Source organism: Mastomys coucha, unplaced genomic scaffold, assembly GCF_008632895.1.
Source record: "Mastomys coucha isolate ucsf_1 unplaced genomic scaffold, UCSF_Mcou_1 pScaffold14, whole genome shotgun sequence".
NCBI lineage: Eukaryota > Metazoa > Chordata > Mammalia > Rodentia > Muridae > Mastomys > Mastomys coucha.
This window is the reverse complement of record NW_022196896.1, coordinates 97,017,789-97,037,675: the sequence shown is the minus strand read 5'-3', so window position 1 is coordinate 97,037,675 and position 19,887 is coordinate 97,017,789. Positions and strand designations below refer to the sequence as shown.

The 19,887-nt window shown below is 39.3% G+C and overlaps 1 pseudogene; it reads right to left on the bottom strand.

The window, feature by feature from the left end:
- LOC116089463 overlaps window positions 1-17,285 on the bottom strand; it is a 30,250-nt pseudogene extending 12,965 nt beyond the window's left edge.
- Between the last annotated feature and the right edge of the window lie 2,602 nt (window positions 17,286-19,887).

Below are 19,887 nucleotides of genomic sequence, written 5' to 3'. Positions count from 1 at the left end.
TGTACTATTCACCAATACCCTACAAAGCCATTGGCACTGTTCCCTGAAGTCTACACTAATGAGGGTGATCAGAAGATAAGCATTTTAACTGGGAATCTTTACTCCTTTGGGACTTTTTTTCCCTGCATCTTTGCTGTCTCTCTCCTAAGTTTTGATGTATAAAAATTCTAGAATACTTCTTGCTATCTATCCTCTCCCCCTTTACAAATAGGGGTCTTTAATTAGTCATGTGTGGTTATTTGTGTGAAGTAAGATGACACACATGAAACTAGTTAGATTCCTCCATGAGGCATATGACATACTGCCCATTATAAATTCCGACTAAGTTGAAAAACCAAACCAAACCAACCAACAAAACAAACAAAAAACAAAAAAAACCCCCACCTACAGTGGATAGATGTGTATGATGAAGGCAAACCAATTCTCAGCTATCAAGAGAACAGGAAAAGATTTTGGCAGCACTGCTATGAGTCTGATATATTGGATGCAGATAGCCCTTCTAGAAGCTCACTAGGCCAATATCTAAATTTCTAATAATTACAATGTTACTGTCAGAATATTCTCAAGCTATGTTGCAAGTATTCAATAGATGTAGGTTAAATCAATAATATCTTTAATAAATTCCTTGCACTATGAAAAACCTTGGAATATTTTTGGCATATAGGAAATATTACAGGCTGAATATCTTCAGGCTGTACTTTCTCCTGCTTTCATGTGATTTCATGGTAGTAATTGGTTTCTTGAGAGATTGTTTACATTCTTGAACAAGGAGAAACTTAGATGTAGATTCTTGTTATCTTAAACCTTGTAATATATTTTTCCTTCCTAGAATATAGAGAACATTTTCCTGAGTATCCTCACGGTGGTGATTTGAATATATGCTTTGCCCATGAGAAGCGGCACCATCAGGGAGGTGTGGCCTTGTTGGAGGAAGTGAGTCACTGTGGGGCTGGACTTTGAGGTCCTATGCTCAAACTCCACCCACTGCAGAGGAGAGTCATTTCCTGACTGCCTGCAGATCAAGATAGCTCTTTCTCTTCCTCTTTCTCTCAGCTCTTTCTCCAGCACCATGTCTGCCTGTGTGCTGCCACGCTTCCTGTCATGATGATAACGGACTAAACCACTGAAAGTGTAAGCCACCTCCAATTAAATGTATGCCTTTATAAGAGTTGCCATGGAAACCCTAACTCAAACACTCATAATCATATACTCCATAGTATAAGCATCACAAACATGATTAATCTTTGTGTTAGAGTCTTTATCATTCATGAATTCCTGGTCATCTTTACAAATGAGGAGGAGGGACTTTAAATGGCATAGACTAATGAGTTCACAAAGTAAACACACAGGAAAGATCTTCCAAAGCTGTCTACAGTCTGAGGTTTTGTTGTTTTTATTGTGGCAAAAAAATACTTGAACTCCAAATATGTCTCTGAACTTATAAACCTCCAAAAGCTACACAATGGTACAGGAAATGTGTTTTGAAAAGTAGTCAGAAATCAAAGGTCAATTCAGTATGACTAACAAAGTGAGGGATTACCAAAAGTGGTTTTCTTTTTCTTACTTTTTTATATTGAAGGAAAACATTTTATCTGTAAATGTCATTCCCTTAAAATGTTCAAAATAATTTCCAAAAGCATAAATATTTTATTGAAAATTTTACATTGTTTATCCAAAAGTCTTCATTCTTTATACCTCATTTACTTTTGACATTATAAATGTATATGTCTTGGAAAACATCATGTTATTCAATAAATATTTACGTAATGACTGGGTCTGCTTCTAGTAAAGGCAATGTGAATTCAAAGATGATTGAGGAGGAGAAATTCGTATTTCCTGATGATTTAATAAGCCTAAATATTATTTCAAAATGACAACAAATATTATAAGTCAAAGTTAGAAGAAACCAAATTGTATTTTATTACTCTCGAACATTGTAGTGTGTGCATCAGATATCATCATATAAGAAAGCTGTGTCTGCATATACAACAGAGGACTGCCTAGTCTGGCCTCAGTGAGAGAAGAAGCACCTAACCTTCAGGAGACTTTAGGCTCCAGCGAGGGAGGAGGTTTAGTGGAGTGGGGATAACGGGGATATCCTCTTGGAGATGGGGGAGGAAGAATGGGATGAGGAAAACTGGACTTTAAAACAAAATAATAATAATAATAATAATAATAATAATCATAATAATCATAATAATCATAATAATAATAATAATAGAAAGCTGTGTCTGAAATGTACCATATGTTATGAATTTGTATCTTGATAAACTCAGATGGATGCTTCTACATGTGTCAGCTGGGGTGCCTCACATCTGTAACTTGATTTTGCTATGTCATCTAGCAGTGTTCAGCATCTAGCTGTGCATCCTCCCGTATCTTGGTTCTTCCCCTACACAGCCTCTCACGCTGGATTCAGTTTTTGAGAATATGGCAGCTAAGTTCCAAAAAGACATATTTCAAGTAGTGAAGGAAGAAACTATAAATCTCAGGCTTAGGCTTGGAGGTTACATCGTGTTGCCTGAGCTACAAAATCAGTTGAGTTGTTAAGATTGAAAATAGAGTTTCATCTCAATGAAAGGAAGGACACAAAAAATTTACAGCAATTGTCACCCAACTACATGGAGGAGATGTTCCATATCTGGTGAGAACGTGTCACAGCCTCCTGTAAATTGTGTCAGATTGGGCCAGGACTTACGACTTGCCTTTTCCTTCCACCATCCCTCATTGCATAATGTTTAAAACAAATCTTTTGATCTGTCACACATTTTTGAAATAAAATATAGAGATAAAAGGCTGCCAAACCATTGTCATCATCACATAGAAATAGAAGAAAAACTTGAAACTTGAAATGTCTGCAGACAGGACGTAAGTGTAGGCATTCGGGATCATTCCTTACCGGCATGCTGTGGACCAGCAGGAACTTTGAGATTGTTGCCCCCCACAGTTAATAGAGATTTTTAGATGTTGCCTCTTATTACTCCTCTTCCTTCCTTAGTGGAAGCGTATAAGCTTGAACCTGAGCTAGTCTACACTACTTCCCAGTGTCTGCGGTAATTGGTGGTGTGATTCCATGCCTGTGATTCATCTTGACAGGTGTAGAGCAAGCCTTTTTCCCTCTTCTCTCACGTTCCTCTTCAAAATTGAGAACTGTCAGGCAAGAATATGCCCAGATATAGAGAGGGAGGATGGAAGGAGGCTGTTCCCCCATGACATTGGATCCCCTGTGCCAGATCCTAGTTGCCAACCCTGGGATTTCTTTTCTGTGAGATAGGTGAGCTTCTGTCTCCATAAGCCACCTTAAGTGTGAACATTTATTACTGTAAAAAAAAAACAAAAAAACAAAAAAACAAAAAAACAGTTTAACCCATACTGGTCTATCTCAGAATCCAAGGTTTTTTACTCTCAACTTAAACCTTAAAGAAACGGAGGAATGGGAATCTGAGGAGGGATCCAAGAATGTGCATGTAGGGGGAAAAAACAAAACAAAACAGGAAAGGGTCCCCTCGAGAAAGTAAATAACTTCGTTGTATGAGTTCTAGGAAAATTGACAGCAATCAGTGTTAGTTGTTGGGCTTTAACAACATCAGTACAGTTTGCCAGAATGCAAGACAGGGAAGTATGTGGAGTAATCAACGGACACCTAAGGCCTTGGGTATTGGTGAGCCTGGAACAATTAATTATTTAGGAAGGAGCCATCGGCAAAGCAGACATTGTGTCATAGGGAAGAGAGCTAGGCAGAACTCGTAAGTCACCATCACCACCTGTTGCTACTTACTTGTACTTGCTTATGATTTATTGATGTGTTTGCTAGGGCTTTCATAACCAAGTAGCACCCAGAAGCTAGTGTACACATCAAAAAATTATTTTCTCATACTTCCCAAGGGGAAAAGTCTGAGATCAAAGTCTTGCTTTCTTTTGGAACCTTCTCCATGCTTGCAAATGTCATCTTTGATGCTACCACATGGTCTTCTGTTTGCATGCCTATGTCCCAATGTCTGATAAGAACAAATGACCATGTCATCTCCTATAAGTGAACCTAGATTTAAAAAAAAAAAAACAAAAAAACAAAATCAAAAACAAACAAACAGTTCCCCCCAAAAACCAAAAATAACCTCCACAAAACAAAACATGAAAGTTAAAGAAAGGACATCTGAGGAGTATTAAAGGGACAAGTGAGGGCACATTTGACCAAAGTGTGTTATATGTATGTTTGAAAATGTCTCACTGAAACCTATTAATTTGTGTAAATTGTGTCTTGAACTAAAGAATACCTATCACATTAGAATAGGGCCTACCCTAATTACCACATTTTTAACTTACTGTGTTTCCTCCAGGCATCAATACTTTGTACTTATTTTTTGGAGTTAGCATAAAAAGTAATGGGTTATTTTATATACATATAAATTTATATGTTATCCCTTTAAAGTGATATTTCCAACTATGAGTCACATTCTCAGGTACTAGGTATAAGGGTTTTAATATGTGAATTGAATCAATGGGGAAAGATACAGTTCAGCCCATGATAGCTTGTATATAGAAATAATTACTAGATTATATGGCAGTTGAAGCCAACTCTAATTCTATGTAAGTCCCATGTGTGTAGGTGTGTGTATATGGGGGAGGGGTTAGCTATGTGTAGAGGAGCTAAGATGCTTCTTTGTTAAAAGACACTTAACAGAGTTGTCAAGATGGCTCAGTAGGTGCCCATTGCCAAGCCTGATGGCTCACATTTGATCCCTGGAATCCTTCGTTGTGATAGGAGAGAACCAGCAACATGGCTGCTCTGGCAAGGGATCATATCCAAAGATCTTCTAGGTCTATATAATACTTCTGGAATGTAGACATGCTCTACATTACTGTATGACCTGGCTGTAATAAAGACATGCCCTTTGTACATACCTTTAATCCCAAACAATGTAAGTTAAGGTTAGTCTGCAGAAGGAAGCAGCCATGTTTGAGCTGGATATCTAACTGAGGGAGGACAATTTAGTTGAGTTCAGTGCAGTGCACTTTGGTGTAGTTCACTTGAATGCAGATGAGTTCAGTTGAGTTTGTTCAGTTCTGCTCAATTCCTTTCAGTCTATACAGTCAGTGCTGTTCAATTCCTGGAATTCAGAGGCAGTTTTTCCAAACAGAGCCATTTAGTAAGAAGCCAAGAGAAGCCAGACTGAACCAGTCAGCTTGTAGAGGCATTTTAAGCCAGAACAGCTGAATTGAACTAGCCAGCCAGAATTCAGAAAGAACTAGAAAGTTATTCAGCAGGGAGCTTCTGAGATGACAATTACTTCAGGGAAATAAAAGTTACATTTGTAAGAACCAACACCTAGAAGTTGTCCTCTGACCACATTTATATTCTGTTACATACATCTGACACACACATGCATATGCACTCTAAATGTAATAAATTTAAAGGTGAAAATGATGATGATGATGATGATGATAATGATGATGATAGTATTAGTAGCTTAGTGAAAATTGTGTAGAATTCAACTGTTATGCTAATCTACAGGATCCAGAGCTGAATTCAAATTTTGAGTTTTAGGAGAGATGTAAACTATCCACTTGGGATATTTTTGTCCCTGCAGAGCAGTTGTAGATCAGCTGTCCAAGATGACAGTCAACTGTGCATATGGGTTCTCTCCCTACCCCCTTTTTATTAATCTCCATTCATATAATGAGAAAGGATTAAAGGCCTGTGACAAAATAGGGGTGTGACTTAAACAAATAAGCTATTTCCATACATTTTTAGAGGGAAATCCAATGAAATAATGTTGATCAATGTGAAGAAAATGGTGGAAGGGATACCTTGGCATTTATATAAAACAAGATTTAGTACAATAAAAAAGTTGCTCAAGGGCCAGACCTAAGTCAATAAAAAAATGAAGAAAAGCAGAACACATAGGAGTTATAACCTCTTGTATACCACATAGGAGTTATAACCTCTTGTATACCACATAGGAGTTATAACCTCTTGTATACTACATAGGAGTTATAACCTCTTGTATACTACAGAGAAATTGACCCTCATCACATTCTGCTTTTTTTCTCCCTCATATTTCTGTCAAGCATCATAGCTTCCTTTAAGTATGGCCATAATTACAATGACTATTGGGTATGTATTTCATGCAGAAGACATGAACAGAGATTTATAATTGGGGAAAAACTACCTACAAGTTAGTATTCTTCAAATAAATTTTAAAGTAGAAAAGATGGAAATAAGGCAACAAAATCTCTATAAGGTAGATAAATACATGAAAATGAAGACCAAACTCTCTAGTCCAAATATTTATGATCAAGATATAAACAACAGAGACACAGAAAGTATGCATAACTTGGATAATGTGTGTGTACATAACCCTAAATTTAGATATTTAGGAGATCAAGGTCAGAGACTCATCACTACAATTTTACAATTCTAGTACAACTGCTTAAGAAAGCAATTGCTACTTGGAAGGTTGTAAGGAAGTAAGTGTGAACTGGGTCAACCACAAAATCTTAGTGTTCATTTCTAAAGGTTTCTTTTTTAGTCTTCCACTGTACAATCCAAGGCAAGCTGTATTTATGGGGTAGTACAATCAGCTTCCATTTCCCCTGGAGGCTGAATAGAAGACTCAGTGTCCTGCAGATTGCACACTTTGTTTTTCTGACAAAGATCTCCCTGTAAAAGAACATTCTGAAGATGCAGAGTTCTGAAGAAAAAAAAAGTTTCCAACAAAGTCAAAATGTGAGGAGCTGTCCAGTGGAAAGAGGTGAGGGAGTGAGGCTTCCTGGAACTACCTAATCACAAGCCATTAAATGCAATTGGAACCTTTGGGTGATCATTGCTTCCTTACTAAGGAACAAGGCCTTGTCAAGTTTACACAACTCTTCCTCAAATCAGAAGTTTAGTTTCTCACACTATAACATGCCTGGAAGAAAAAAAAATCAATTTTTAAAAATGTTTTCAAATGCTGAAAATATTAAAAGACAGTGGGAATCTAATGGCTAAATGTGTAGAAATTTGTGTATATATATATATGTATATATATACACATATGTTATGTGAGTATTAGATTACCAGATTCTAGATAATAACTCATTGAAAAGTATGGTGTATGTGTGTATATATATACATAAGCTCCTTCATATGGATTAACAATAGCAGCAGATGATCATTATTAATACAAATAATAGTCAGTGCTACTGAATATTTGGTGCTTGAACTTTGTAAGCATTTCACAAATCTGTTTAAATTCACAGTAAACACATGAGGTCAAGTTTAAAAGATAAAGTAACTTGCCCATGTCTTCAACTTGGGTTCAGTGAAATTTGACTTTATGGCTTCTGCATCCATCCTCTGATGGAGTAGACTCAAGAGCTGATCGCAGAAATGGAGAATGTAAGCCTGTGATAATAAGGTAGCCAGAAACCCAACAGTTGTAATAAAAAGAATAAGAATTGAAAAATGGCAAGTTCAGGTAGTAGAGATAATAATAATCAGAATTTCAAATATATCAGGTGTCTTAGTTACTATTCTATTGCTGTAAGGAGAGACCATGACCAAGGCAACTCTTATAAAAGAAAGCATTTAATTGGCTTTCTTACAGTTTTACAGGTTTAGTTCATTATCATCATGACAGGGAACATGGTGCTAGAGAAATCGCTGAGTGATCATGTCTGATCTGATGCAACAGTGAGGAGAGAGAGAGAGAGAGAGAGAGAGAGAGAGAGAGAGAGAGAGAGAGAGAGAGAGACACTAGGACTAGTAGGCACTAGGACTAGTGTGGGCTTTTGAAAGCCCACCCCCCGGTGACACACCCCCCAAGAAGATCACACCTCTTAGTTCTTCCTAAACAGTTCCACCTACTGGGACCAACCATTTAATATATATGACCTATGGGAGCATTGTCATTTAAACCACCACACTGGGACATAGCATGAAATAAAATGGAGATAGAATTTTATCAGGATAATGCAGACTTTATCAAAGAAACTCCAAGATTTGAAAGCATGGAAATAGTAATGCGTATTAATAGAAAGCGAATACAACTACATGTAGAAATGATGAACCATGTTTCAAAATCCATCATTTGGAGTGGGACATTTAGATAAAAATTAATGTGAAACTAGACCAGTAGGAGCTTTACGAAAGCAAAGAAATGTACAACCAGCATGGCTGGGATATCCCTAAGGTTGAATACAAACTTTCAAAAGGTAGTCATGCAGGGCCTGTGCCTGTGCCTGTGCCTGTGCCTCTGAGGAAGTAAAGGTCAGTGGAAGGATCATGGGCTGTGGCACTGCTCAGAACTAGGTTCAGTTCCTGGGACTTCATTTGTCATTGTGACCTAATGCAAAATGGCTTAATTTTCTGGGATCTCATAAGGAGACTGGGAACAAATTAGCACATGGTACTATAATAACTAATGAAAATGGCATGCAGGACCACAGAGTGCACCCACTAAACATTAGTTCCCTGATGCATCTTCTCTCATTCTGAAAGTGACTATTTTAAATTGTTGAACTACATGGATTTGCTTTGTTTTTCTTTGTCCACTCAGTATGGCAAAGTACAAATGTTCTTTGGTACCAGTCCTTAAGCCATCAGGAAAATACAGAATATCAAGACAGTGGAAGCATGAAAGAAATCTTGGCAAAAGATGAAAGTGACCATGGGTGCTTTCTGTTACATAAGATCTACCTCTTACTATAAATTAGTAAACTTTTCTTTCAGCTTTTATTTGTGCTTCTTGTCCCAGACTTAACAGCAGTACTAGGTATGTTCCCGAGTAACCACAGGGACATAGAAGAAATCACAAACAAATTAAATGGTAATGACATCAATAATAATGTACTAAACATACATAATTCAAATAAATCAAGTGCTGAGAGGCTGGAGCTAAAATGTCCTATGTATAAGGTTCATTATACAAACTATGTACCTTTGCAAAATAAGGAGGAAAAAGAGCCAAGCAGCCAGATACAAGCAACAAACAACACAACAACAAAGACAGGAAAAAAAAAAAACAGTGGCTCTAAGTGGCAGAGAAAGTGCAACAATGAATAAGAGACACATTGAAAAGAAACAAAATAGGCAACTTTTGCTTTGCTGACTAGGAAAAAGAGAAGAATGCTATTAAAACTAGGAATGAGCACAAAAACATTACTGAAGATACAAAAACAGATGAGACAATAAACAAACTGTGAATAGATACCCACAGAAGTTTTCTAATGTGCGTGAACAAATTCCTAGAATGACATAACAGGAAAAACCAATTCTAGAAGGAAGTTTAAGGTCTGAGTAGAGTCTGGGATAGGGACTCACATCTTTAATCCCAGCACAGGAGAGGCAGTGACTTGTGGATCTCTTATCGATTCAAGGCTGGTAATGTATGGAAACCTAGCTCAGTAAATAGGTCAATTAATAATTGGATCAAGGTGTGATCTGGGGCACCTACTAGTCATATAAAGACGAAGAAAGAAGTCGATTTGAAAGTCCAGTCATAGACTGTTAGACAATTGTTGTCTAACAATTTGTCTAACAGTCTATTGCTGTTGTCGAGGATGAGAGAGTGTAGTGAACCAACAGAGTGCTGAAGCAGTGTTGGCAGCCAGCGCCAACGTAAATAAAATAAAGGGTTCTTCTGGTAATAGGAGTAATAAATAGATAGGAAGAGATTGAAAGAGAAATAAGAGATAGGCTAGCCATACTATACCGTACCCACGTGGAAAAATAAAACATTAGACGACACGAGGTCTGGTCACTCAGTCATCTTGAAATTTAATAATATCCTTTGTTCCCGCAACAGGTAAAATACCTGGGGCAAAACCCTTCCCCCAAACTACGTCAGTGTAACAGTCCAATCAGTTACTTCCTTCTTGCTCAATGGGGGTGGAGCTTCTGAATGTAACCGGTTCCGTTCAACAGGTGGGCAGCGCTGCGTTTACTGTCCGGGCTTTGGGAAGGGAGTCTACAAAGCAGCAGAGTATCCATATGCAAAGGGACGGGGCAGCCTCAGCCACATACTTGTGTGCCAGCATGGAGGATGATTGTCAGTCAGGAAGATTGAGAGTTAGAGGCCAGCCTGTGCTGCCTGGTGACTTCCCTGACACTTCCTAGCTGTAATGATAACAAGACCTTGTCTCAAACAAAATGAAGTAACATACCTCCCTGGACCCAAATACAAGTTAACTCAGCAAAGATCAGTGTTAACTGAAAGACCCAAACCTATACAATCCTTATAGAGGTATAGAAGAGTCAATTCCTGGGACCTTTGGGGTAAGCAACTGTTTTGTAGATATGACACCAAATCCACAAGGGGTGGAAGAATGGGAAACAGATGAATTAGACATCATCGAAATCAAAGGTTTTATTTTAAAGAATGCTGCTAAAAAAGTGTGGAAAAACAACTCAAAGAAGGAAAACAAGCTGACGTGTATCTGTTAGAGAACTTGTCTCTATGACAGTTAAAGAACTTGTACAACTCCACAATAAAGAGACAAATAACCCAAATAAAAATGTGTAAAGGCAACGAATAGGTATTTCTCCACAGAAGAGAAATGAGTGGCCTGTAAGTATATGGGTGTTGCTTGACATCATTAGTTATTAGGGAAACACAAAAGCATAACAAAATGCCACTTCAGACCTATAAAGATGCCCAGAATGTAAAAGTGATGGTAATAGTTATGAAGGCTGCAGAGAAATGGGAACCCTCATCCACTGCGGCTGACAATGAAAAATACTACAACCATGGAGAGAAACAGCCTGGCTGTTCCCAAGATGACTAAGTATAATATTACTGTACACGCGTCCAGCTCTTGGGTATAAATCCAAGAGAAATGATAGCACGTGTCTACACAAAAGCTTTGCATAAATATTTATAGTGGCATTATTAATAATAGCCAAAACAAAACATAATAATCCATGCTCTGGAAGCCATTCAGCCATAGAAAGAAGTGAAGTCCTTGGAAATACCATGATATAGAAGAAACTTGAAAGTATTGTGTTAAGTGAAAGAAGCCATTTGTCTAGACTGGTTGTAACAGGACACAGAGGAGGTGGGTTGCAGAGGGCTGAGTTGGGACTGATTGTTAATGGACTGTAAGAGTTTTAGGCGATAAAAGGTTTTGAAGCTAAATGACGGTGATGGTGTGGATGACTAAAACTCACCAAGTTGTTCACTTTAAGAGCACAAACTTCCAGCAGGTAAATTGTGTTTTTAAAGTGTATTATTTTAAAAAATAGGGAATATGGCAATAATGATGTAGTTCAAAGAACAGAATACTTAAAGGCTCTATTTATATATTTCTATTTATTAAAAAAGCTCGACTTTCTTTGTGCCAGCCATTGATTACTTACTAGTCACACCGCTGTGAAAGTAAAACTACTCGAGTGCGTGCCTGATGTTGAATTAGACGTAGTCATTTCCTGCTTGCAAAGTGCGCTGGTACTCTGATGGCTAAGGCAACAGACAAAAGGATAGACTTTCTGCAGGGTAGTCTTTGGCCACCTATGACTTGGAAAGCAGAAACTGAAAATTAATCTGGACCCAGACATCGCTGCTAAGTGACAGTGATGACTCACATTTAAGACGAGACTTCCTGTTACTGGCTAGTTCCCAGAGCATGCCTTGAGCCAAGTCATTAATACCACAGGCCACAGGTATTTGTCCTTTGTCCTGTATACTTTTTTTGTTGTGTATTGAGTCTGAGTCTCTAGCTCAATAGCTAATTCTTACTGCTGCTAGATTTTTCTTAAAGTCACAAAATAAACGTACCATACTTATTTTCAGGTGGTGACTCCCTTTTCTCTTTTTCTACTGATTAAATATTTTCAGTTCTTTCATAACCTTTAAATCATGTTAAAATGCATATAGCCTAAAATTATTATTATATTTTATTTTAACCATTCATAGTATCAAGTACATCCATATCTTTATACAAGCAATCTTCCCAACTTCTTCCTCTCGCAAAAGAGAAACTCCATAGCAGTTAAACAACTTCCCACTTCCTCTTTTCCCAGCCTCTGGCCAAAAGCATTCTCCTTTCTGCCACATAAGTGAGAGTCTGTCTTTCTGTGACTAGGCTATTTCACTTAGTGTGATTCCTGTCCCCTCCGAGACACACACACACACACACACACACACACACACGAGTTCCTGCCTCACAGATACTCTTTGCTGATGGCAGTTAGTTCACACTGCACTCAAGAAGGGGAGGTCCAAACCCATTCATTAATCTAAGCACCTTCTGGGACGCAGGGAATTCCCTGAGGATGTTACATTTTTAATGAAGATTATTTTAGATTCCCTTGATTGCACCCTGCCCCTCTTGACTCACTCAGAGCTCCACCATCAGGTGAAGTGGTTGAGCCCTGAGATGCTCCCTCTCCCTGTAGCTCCATCTAAGGCAGCACTGTCTGTCACGGGCACACGAAACTCTAGAATTACCTTTTACGGTTGTAATGAGGTCAGCAAAGTGTGTGGTGGATCTGCATGAAAAGTTAATTTTTGTATGCAGTTTCCTCTGTAATAACATTTCATATTTTCATTAATCTGATCCCCTGACAGAATCAGCTCAGTGACTCTGGGAGAAAAGAAATAATAAAAATTATTAGTATAAACTGACCTCGGTCTCCAAATTGATGTTTTATAATGACTCAGAATTACTACACTGAACACTTCTTTACAGGTTGATATAAACACATAAATTTTTTTCTTCTGCAGACACATACTAGCTTGCACTTAATAAGCCAATAGTTGTTAAAAAAATTACACCAAGCCATACATATATGTGCAATAAAACAAACTTCAAACTCAAAGGCAGGTATACTGTAGACCTAACAAGAGTACTGGAGTTTGAAAAAGAGTTGACATTTTGTGAAAAGTTAAGGTGGACCCAGTGATATCTCTCAGCAATTTTCTGGGTTAGGAGAAAAAAAGGTGAAATAATTAGTTAGCAAGGTGGAAGTTGTGCATAATTCAAAGCCTTCTCCCTGGAATGCAGTTCTTATTAATGTGCTGGTAATTCCTCAAGGATTACAAATCATTTAAATTCCTGTAAGTTGCAATATTAATTATTTTTTATTACTTAATTTTACCAAATGGGCAAATTTATAATAAGGAAGAAATTAAGTACAAAGAACTTGTAAATAGGAAAATATATCTTCTTCTACATTACACTCATGGGACTATTTAAAAATGAGCTAGTTATTTTCTTTTTCTCACCTTTTGTTTGCAGGGGGTGGAGTCCAGCAAAATAAACAAATACGGTAATGTGAACATGCTCATCCTATATTCTATACATTAAAACCAAACAAGTATGTATTGAGAGGCACTAGAATAGACGGAATAATGCATGCCTAGGCATACAAATGCAGTACTTTTCTATATTTTGAGGATCCCTTACTCATGTTTAAGATTGTTTCTGACGGGACACCTGAAACCTTGTTTAGGCAAATGATATCTCATGTTGGTTAAATTCCCTAAGAAGGTAATTCACTGATCTCTACCGGGGAAAATTAATTATTAAAACCTGCTTATGGTGGCTTGAATAAAGCCACCCCCCCCCCATAGACTCATAGGTTTGAATCCTTGGTCATTAGGTAATGTTGCTCCAAGACAGGAATTAGGAGGTGTGGCTTTGTTGGAGTGGGCGTGGCTTTGTTGGTGGAAGAGAGTCACTAGGCGGTGGGCTTTGGGGTTTCAAGCCTGGCCTAGTGCCTCTTCCTCTTCCTTTTTCTCTTCCTGGTGCCTGCTGATCTGGGTGTGCAACTCAGCTCTCTCTCTAGAACCAGGTTTGTCTACATGCCTCCGTGTCTCAGGCCATGACGACAACAGACTAAACTCCGGATGTTAGCCTGCCCCAGTTAAATGCTTTCTTTTATAATGTTGCCATGGTCATGGCGTCTCGTCTTAGCATAGAACTAAGATACTGTGGAATGTGTAGATTTTGTAGTATTGCGTCTGAAGTTTGAGAAACTTGTTTAGCACATAGTTTACAGCTTTCTTCCCAAGCACAGGAAACTTCTCAAAGCTGTCTTGAACTTAGGCAGGGTCAGTGCATTCAGAAACTATACGGTATACAGGGGAACATAAAAGACAACAAAGATCCATTTATCAATAAAGAGTAGAGGGGAACTTGTCTCATTTTCCCCTTGAGAACCAAGTATAAAAAGATGTCGCCAGAGTGCTCACATTCTCTAGTAGGAATCTTGTTGTCTTCTGTTGACCATGATTTTCACAGTTTGACTAGCCTATTTCCACTTACCCTATAAGGCATATTCCAATAGAGTAAAATTTTATTAACGAAAGCTGTTTCTATTAAATTAGCTTTTAATTTATGTATGTATGTATGTATGTATGCATGCATCATGCATACATGTGCCATATACCATGTGAAGAGGAGGCCAGAAGGGGGGACTGGGTTCCCTAAAAGTGGAGTTACCAGCAGTTGTGAGTTACCACTTATGGCTGCTGGGAATGGAATTCAGGCCCTCTGGAAGAATCACAAGAATTCTTAACCTCTGAGCCTTCATTCCAACCCCTAAGTTATTATAGCTAACCTGTGCCACAATCTCAGAGTTCTTTTGATTTTGACCACCTCATGGCTTCTTTTGTCCTTTACCCCCTGAACACACGTGTTTAATCTCATTGATTTACCATTTCTTCTGCCGTGGTATGTGCCATTTCTTATTGCTGTCGTCATAGCTATTTCAACATTTGAGTTGATAGAACTTAACTTGCTATAGAAATAGCTAGAATACTCACGATTAGCCCCAGATATTGCTGGCAGGCAGCCGAGTTTCAGTGTTTGATGGTCAGTCTTGATTGTGAATGGAGAAGTATGTAGAAGGTTAGTCAGGAACTCTTCTAGCTGTGACACTTCTCCAGGGTTGCCAGGGACAGTTACATCACGATGGCTCTGACCTAATGAATGGCTTCATCCATTGAAGATTTGGAATTTGAACAGGGAGGTGGGAGAACTGTAGAGGGTGGGATAGGGCTGGAGGTAGCCTTTCCTAAGGGTTGTGTCTTTGGGGTTAGGCATTGCCCTGGCCCCTTGTGGTTTGCTCTGCTTCCCTCCAGTTGCACATGAGCATCTCTGCCACTGCTTCCTCCTCCAATGAGATAACACCTTTGAAGCTGCAAATAAGTCTTTTCCTCCTTCAGGTTGTTCTTATCAGGTGCTCAGTCACAGGGCCAGGAGCTGTGAGTAAACTATAGCATGACACTGTTTGAAGTCATCTAAGCAGGTAGTGAGGTTTTCCTTTAAAAAAAAAAAATCCTTTCCATTAAACAGCCTCCAGATAGCTTCCCGCATGGCTGGCTGTACTTCTAGGAATGGCTTCAGGCTCCAAGCAGTTGTAGTTTGCTCCTTTCCTGGGAGGCTGTGGTTGGTACCCACCTACTGATGCCGATGTGATTGTTGAGTCAGATCTCTGCAGTCAGCCCTGTTGATCATGCCCTTCACTCTTCCCTGCCCTCATTTGCTCTCTTCTTTCTTCTCTTTCTGAAAAATGAAAGCCAGCGTATTTCTTTCCTTATTGTGAGAGAAGCAATCAAGCACATGTCCACTTCCCTGGCATTCCTGTGTGTGGTTTATGCTATCATTTGACCTTACTAAGGTTCAACATGTTGGTTCTTCTTTCAGTCACCCTGGCATAGACACGGGTGGCTGCAGCAAACTACAGATGTCACATGGCAGAGTCCAGTGTCTGAAAAATGTTCCCTCTTTGTAAGAGCCCAGAAAACTCTCCCGAGTCACCATAGCAGAGTCGTCATCACATTTCAGTAATTGGAGCTGAACTGATGGGCAAGTTAGGTGACCAATCACTGTGGGGAGAGAAACGCAGTTGCCGTAGCTGACTTATACTACAAAAGATTTATCCCGAAGGAGGGGAAACCCAGCTTCCTCCAGAATATGTGAACACAGATTCTTCATAGAATCAAATATACTGATGAGAATCTTCCAGAACAGGGTTGGCTATAGTGTAAGGTGGTCAAATCTGCTGTAGAATTTAAGATTATGTAAGAAAGAAGCCAGGTGAGCTTATCCAAACCATTTTTCTCCTCTTGCAGTTGTTAGTATAATACTTATTGACCGAGTACATCTCACTATTTGGTGTCACTCATCTTATTCCTCTGCCTTATTTTCTCAACTGGATGATATGTAGTTGAATATTGTGGCATAGAGAAATCAATAAAAAGGCTGTCTAAGGACTAGATCAATAATGATACCTCTGATCTCAGTTGTACCTATGAGCTGATACTAACCCTAAGCATCAGATAAAGTGGCTGGCTGGCATTGCGATTCTCTAAGCCAGAGGCTATAAATTGCCACAGGTAGGTTGTGAGTCCCAGGTGTACTATTTCCATATTATAATTATTTTTGCTCAATTGAATAGCTATTGCTATTTAAAAGTGAGGCTATACAGAACATGCTCAGTTCTGGCACCACTGTGCTCCCACCCTACAGAACCGTGACTGCACAGGGCCACCTGTGCTCTTGTGACCTCCACTCTGCTGCCAGGACTAGCCTCTCCTTACATGAGATCATTTCATTCCTTGAAGGGACCTGTTGGGCTCTGCTGTGAGATCGATGTCAAACCAGTCTGTATATCACTGCCATATTCAACTTTGAAACCAATCTTCTTCACATTTTTTGAGGATTTCTACTTGTCTTTAAATATTTTCAGCATCCTTAATGCATTTTGGATGTGGGTGTAGAGATTGCCAATGTCTCCTGCACACAACCTTCTCACCATGTCCTGGTGGCAACATGCTTGCTTCCTTACTTCCTTCATATGTGATATTTCTGTGGAAGGCTGAATAATACCTGATACCTAATAACCCAAAGATACCTGTGCCCTAATCCCTGGAACGAATGATTATGTTATATGGCAAGGGAGATTTTGTAGTTATTACTTAGTTAAGGATCTTTGGATGGGGATATTATTCTGTATTACCCAGCTGGTCTTTCTAGGACAGGAGAGCAGGCTTGGAGATGATGATGTTGGGGTGAAGATATGACAAGGGTCCTGGTAGCACTGTAGGACATATGGGTTCAGAAGAAGGTTCTCAAGACAGACTGTAGACTTCTGTCTTTTAGAATTTGAATGTGTTATGTTTTGTACAGTTTTAAGACACAACTGTTATAACTGCAATAAGAAAATCACTACACATTCTATATTTGCTTATAAAGGTTGCCTTTTCCTTGAAAAAGTTCTGGGCCACCAGCACACTGCGGAGTCCCCTTAGCGATGTTGCCTGTACTCGTAGATCCCAAGGTTGTTGAGAGCAGGCCATTTGCGAGTTAATGTTGTGTTTGTCCTAGGACTTATTAAGTGATTGAGTATAGTCAATAGTTATAAAATATATGTTGAGTGAAAGGAAGAGAGGCCGTAAGGAAACACTAGGGATATTGAAAGCTAAAATGGCCGTGGAGAGCAGGTGTGCCTAGTCTTCTACGATGCTTGAGTAGCGAGCATAGTAAGCTTGGCATCAGCTTTTTAGTGCATCTAGAGTACTTACATTGGCATGACGAGCCTGCAGGAAAGAGCAGGGTGGAGAGGAGGGAAGGGAGGTGCTTGACCAGAACAGGCCAAGGTGCTCATCCTCTTTTCCTTCCAGGTGGGTGAATGACAGTCCATGGAAAACTCACTCTGCTTTCTTAAGTAATAGAGATGGAGATTCCAGTAACTGAGATTTAAATTTTACTTCTACTGAATGTTCCTTCTAAATGCTGTAGAGTACAGAATTCTAAAGTCAGGTTTTTGTTTTTTATGAGACCCTTGTTTCCAGAATGCTACTTGAGTGTAGAAATGGCAGATTCCCTTAGCAAATGAGGTCAAGATAATTTTTCCTTGTTTTTTGACACACATTCGCGCAGGTTACAGCTGTCTACATGGACAATGTGCTATTTCAGTGCAACTTAGACACTGGCATCGAGGCAGAAAGTCTCCAGGGAAGGTTACACATTTGCATAATGTCACCGAAGGTTTGTGTTCCTGTATTAACTGACAGTGATGGGCAATGACAGGATGCCAGACAGCTGTGTTGATGACAGAGCCTCTGAAAATAGAGAGTGCATGTGTCTTCCAGATGACATCAGCCTTCAATTATGGGAAGATGTGAGGACATCTAAAGGAAGGAGAGAGAGGAAAGGTGGAAGAGAAGCCACCAGGGAGTCAGGATGACAGAGGGTGGCATTTGATCACTGAACAAAGGAGAAAGGGAAATGTTTTAATTATGTCAGATTCTGTGTAACAGCATGTGGAGCTTGGCACAAATGGCTTAAACATTTTGTATAAAGGGTTGATGGAAGCAGAGAGCAAATAGATTCAGATTAGGCTAGCATTATTCCTGTCATTTTCCCATTCTGCTGTATTGATGGCAGGCTGAACTCTTGTTTTTAATGTGCAAGCAGAATGAAATGTGTCCTGAGGCTCTTCTCCTTTATTGGACCACAAGGCCAGCCTCTCCACTTCTACATTGTACCCATCCTAATGAAGAACTCAGCACTCAGTCCAGTTCTTTAAAAGAACCTGGTGTGTGAGCATGTTAGAAAGCAGTAGAGCTTCTTTATGTCGTTGTGCATGCCCTCTGTGTGTGTGTGATTGTCATATTACACAGATCACCCCACCCAAAACCCTGCTTTTCCCCTGTAACTACTACTATATTTTTATTCTCAAATCCACCAAGACAAAGGATCTTCTGTCAAACAGAGAGAGGTTCCCTTTCACTGTTTCTGCATCCTTTCAGTGGGGGCTTCTTGGCAGGAGTCCCCAGAGGAAACTCTGAGATGAAGATGCTTACATACATCACTGATTTGTTTAAGGCACTCCCACCAGAAACTACAAAAGGAACAAGGAAAGCAGGGCACAGGATGGGAGAATCAAGCAGAGGCACAACATGCGTTGAAGTCCTAAACTGTACCAGATCCCTGCCCCCCGCCCTGTGAGTTCTCACAGTTCGCGCATATTCTTGAGCTGTTCTCTATGCACAGACCTTGGACTCCAGTCACCTAATGGCAGTCCCTCAGAGAGGTAACCCTGTGACCTGGAGGGTAAAAAGTACACACTGAGTTGTAATTTATGCGGCGGCACAAAGTCACGGGTGTAGAGCCCTGGAGGTGTCTTAAGTGAAAGGTAACAGCGTTGGCTTCACCTATCAAACTCGTCTTTCTGAGTGCTGAGTACCCTCTCCCAGGGGGAACTTTTACATTGATTAATTGATTAGTGAATTTATGTTATTACGTTTTCTTTATTTGCTTATTTAGTGGTAACTTGGTGTATGTGCCTCAGAGCACAAAGTAGGGTCAGAAGACAAGTTGGAGGAGTCAATGTTCTCCTTCCTCTATGTGGGTTTCTGGGGTAGCAAGTGTCTTTATAGAAAGCTGAGCCATCTCACTGGCCCATCAAAAGATGTTCTTGATGGCATTATCTCTTCCTACTATGCCGTTTCAATTTCCTGCCATCAAGAGATTTCTCTGTTTCTCATTGTTTTGATTGTTATTCATCAGGGCGTATTGCCCTTTAAAAAAATGCTGTAGCAAAAGGGATAGTTTACATAGTTCATGATGTCCTGTGTATACATGTTCTTCAGTCTTGATTTCTTTGGAGTCTACATTGATTGTAATCCCTATCCCACAGGACTTTGTAATTCTCCCTTCCTCTGTCTCTGTCTCTGTCTCTGTCTCTGTCTCTGTCTCTCTCTCTCTCTCTCTGTGTGTGTGTGTGTGTGTGTGTGTGTGTACACTCGAGTGTGTGTGTGTGTGTGTGTAAACCTTATCATTTACTGTTTATTCAGTGTTCTTATGTATCAGATGATTTACAATCTGTTTTTCACATTGGTCGTAAGAATTGGGAAATAACTTCTTATGGATAAGGAGACAAAAAAAAAAAAAAAA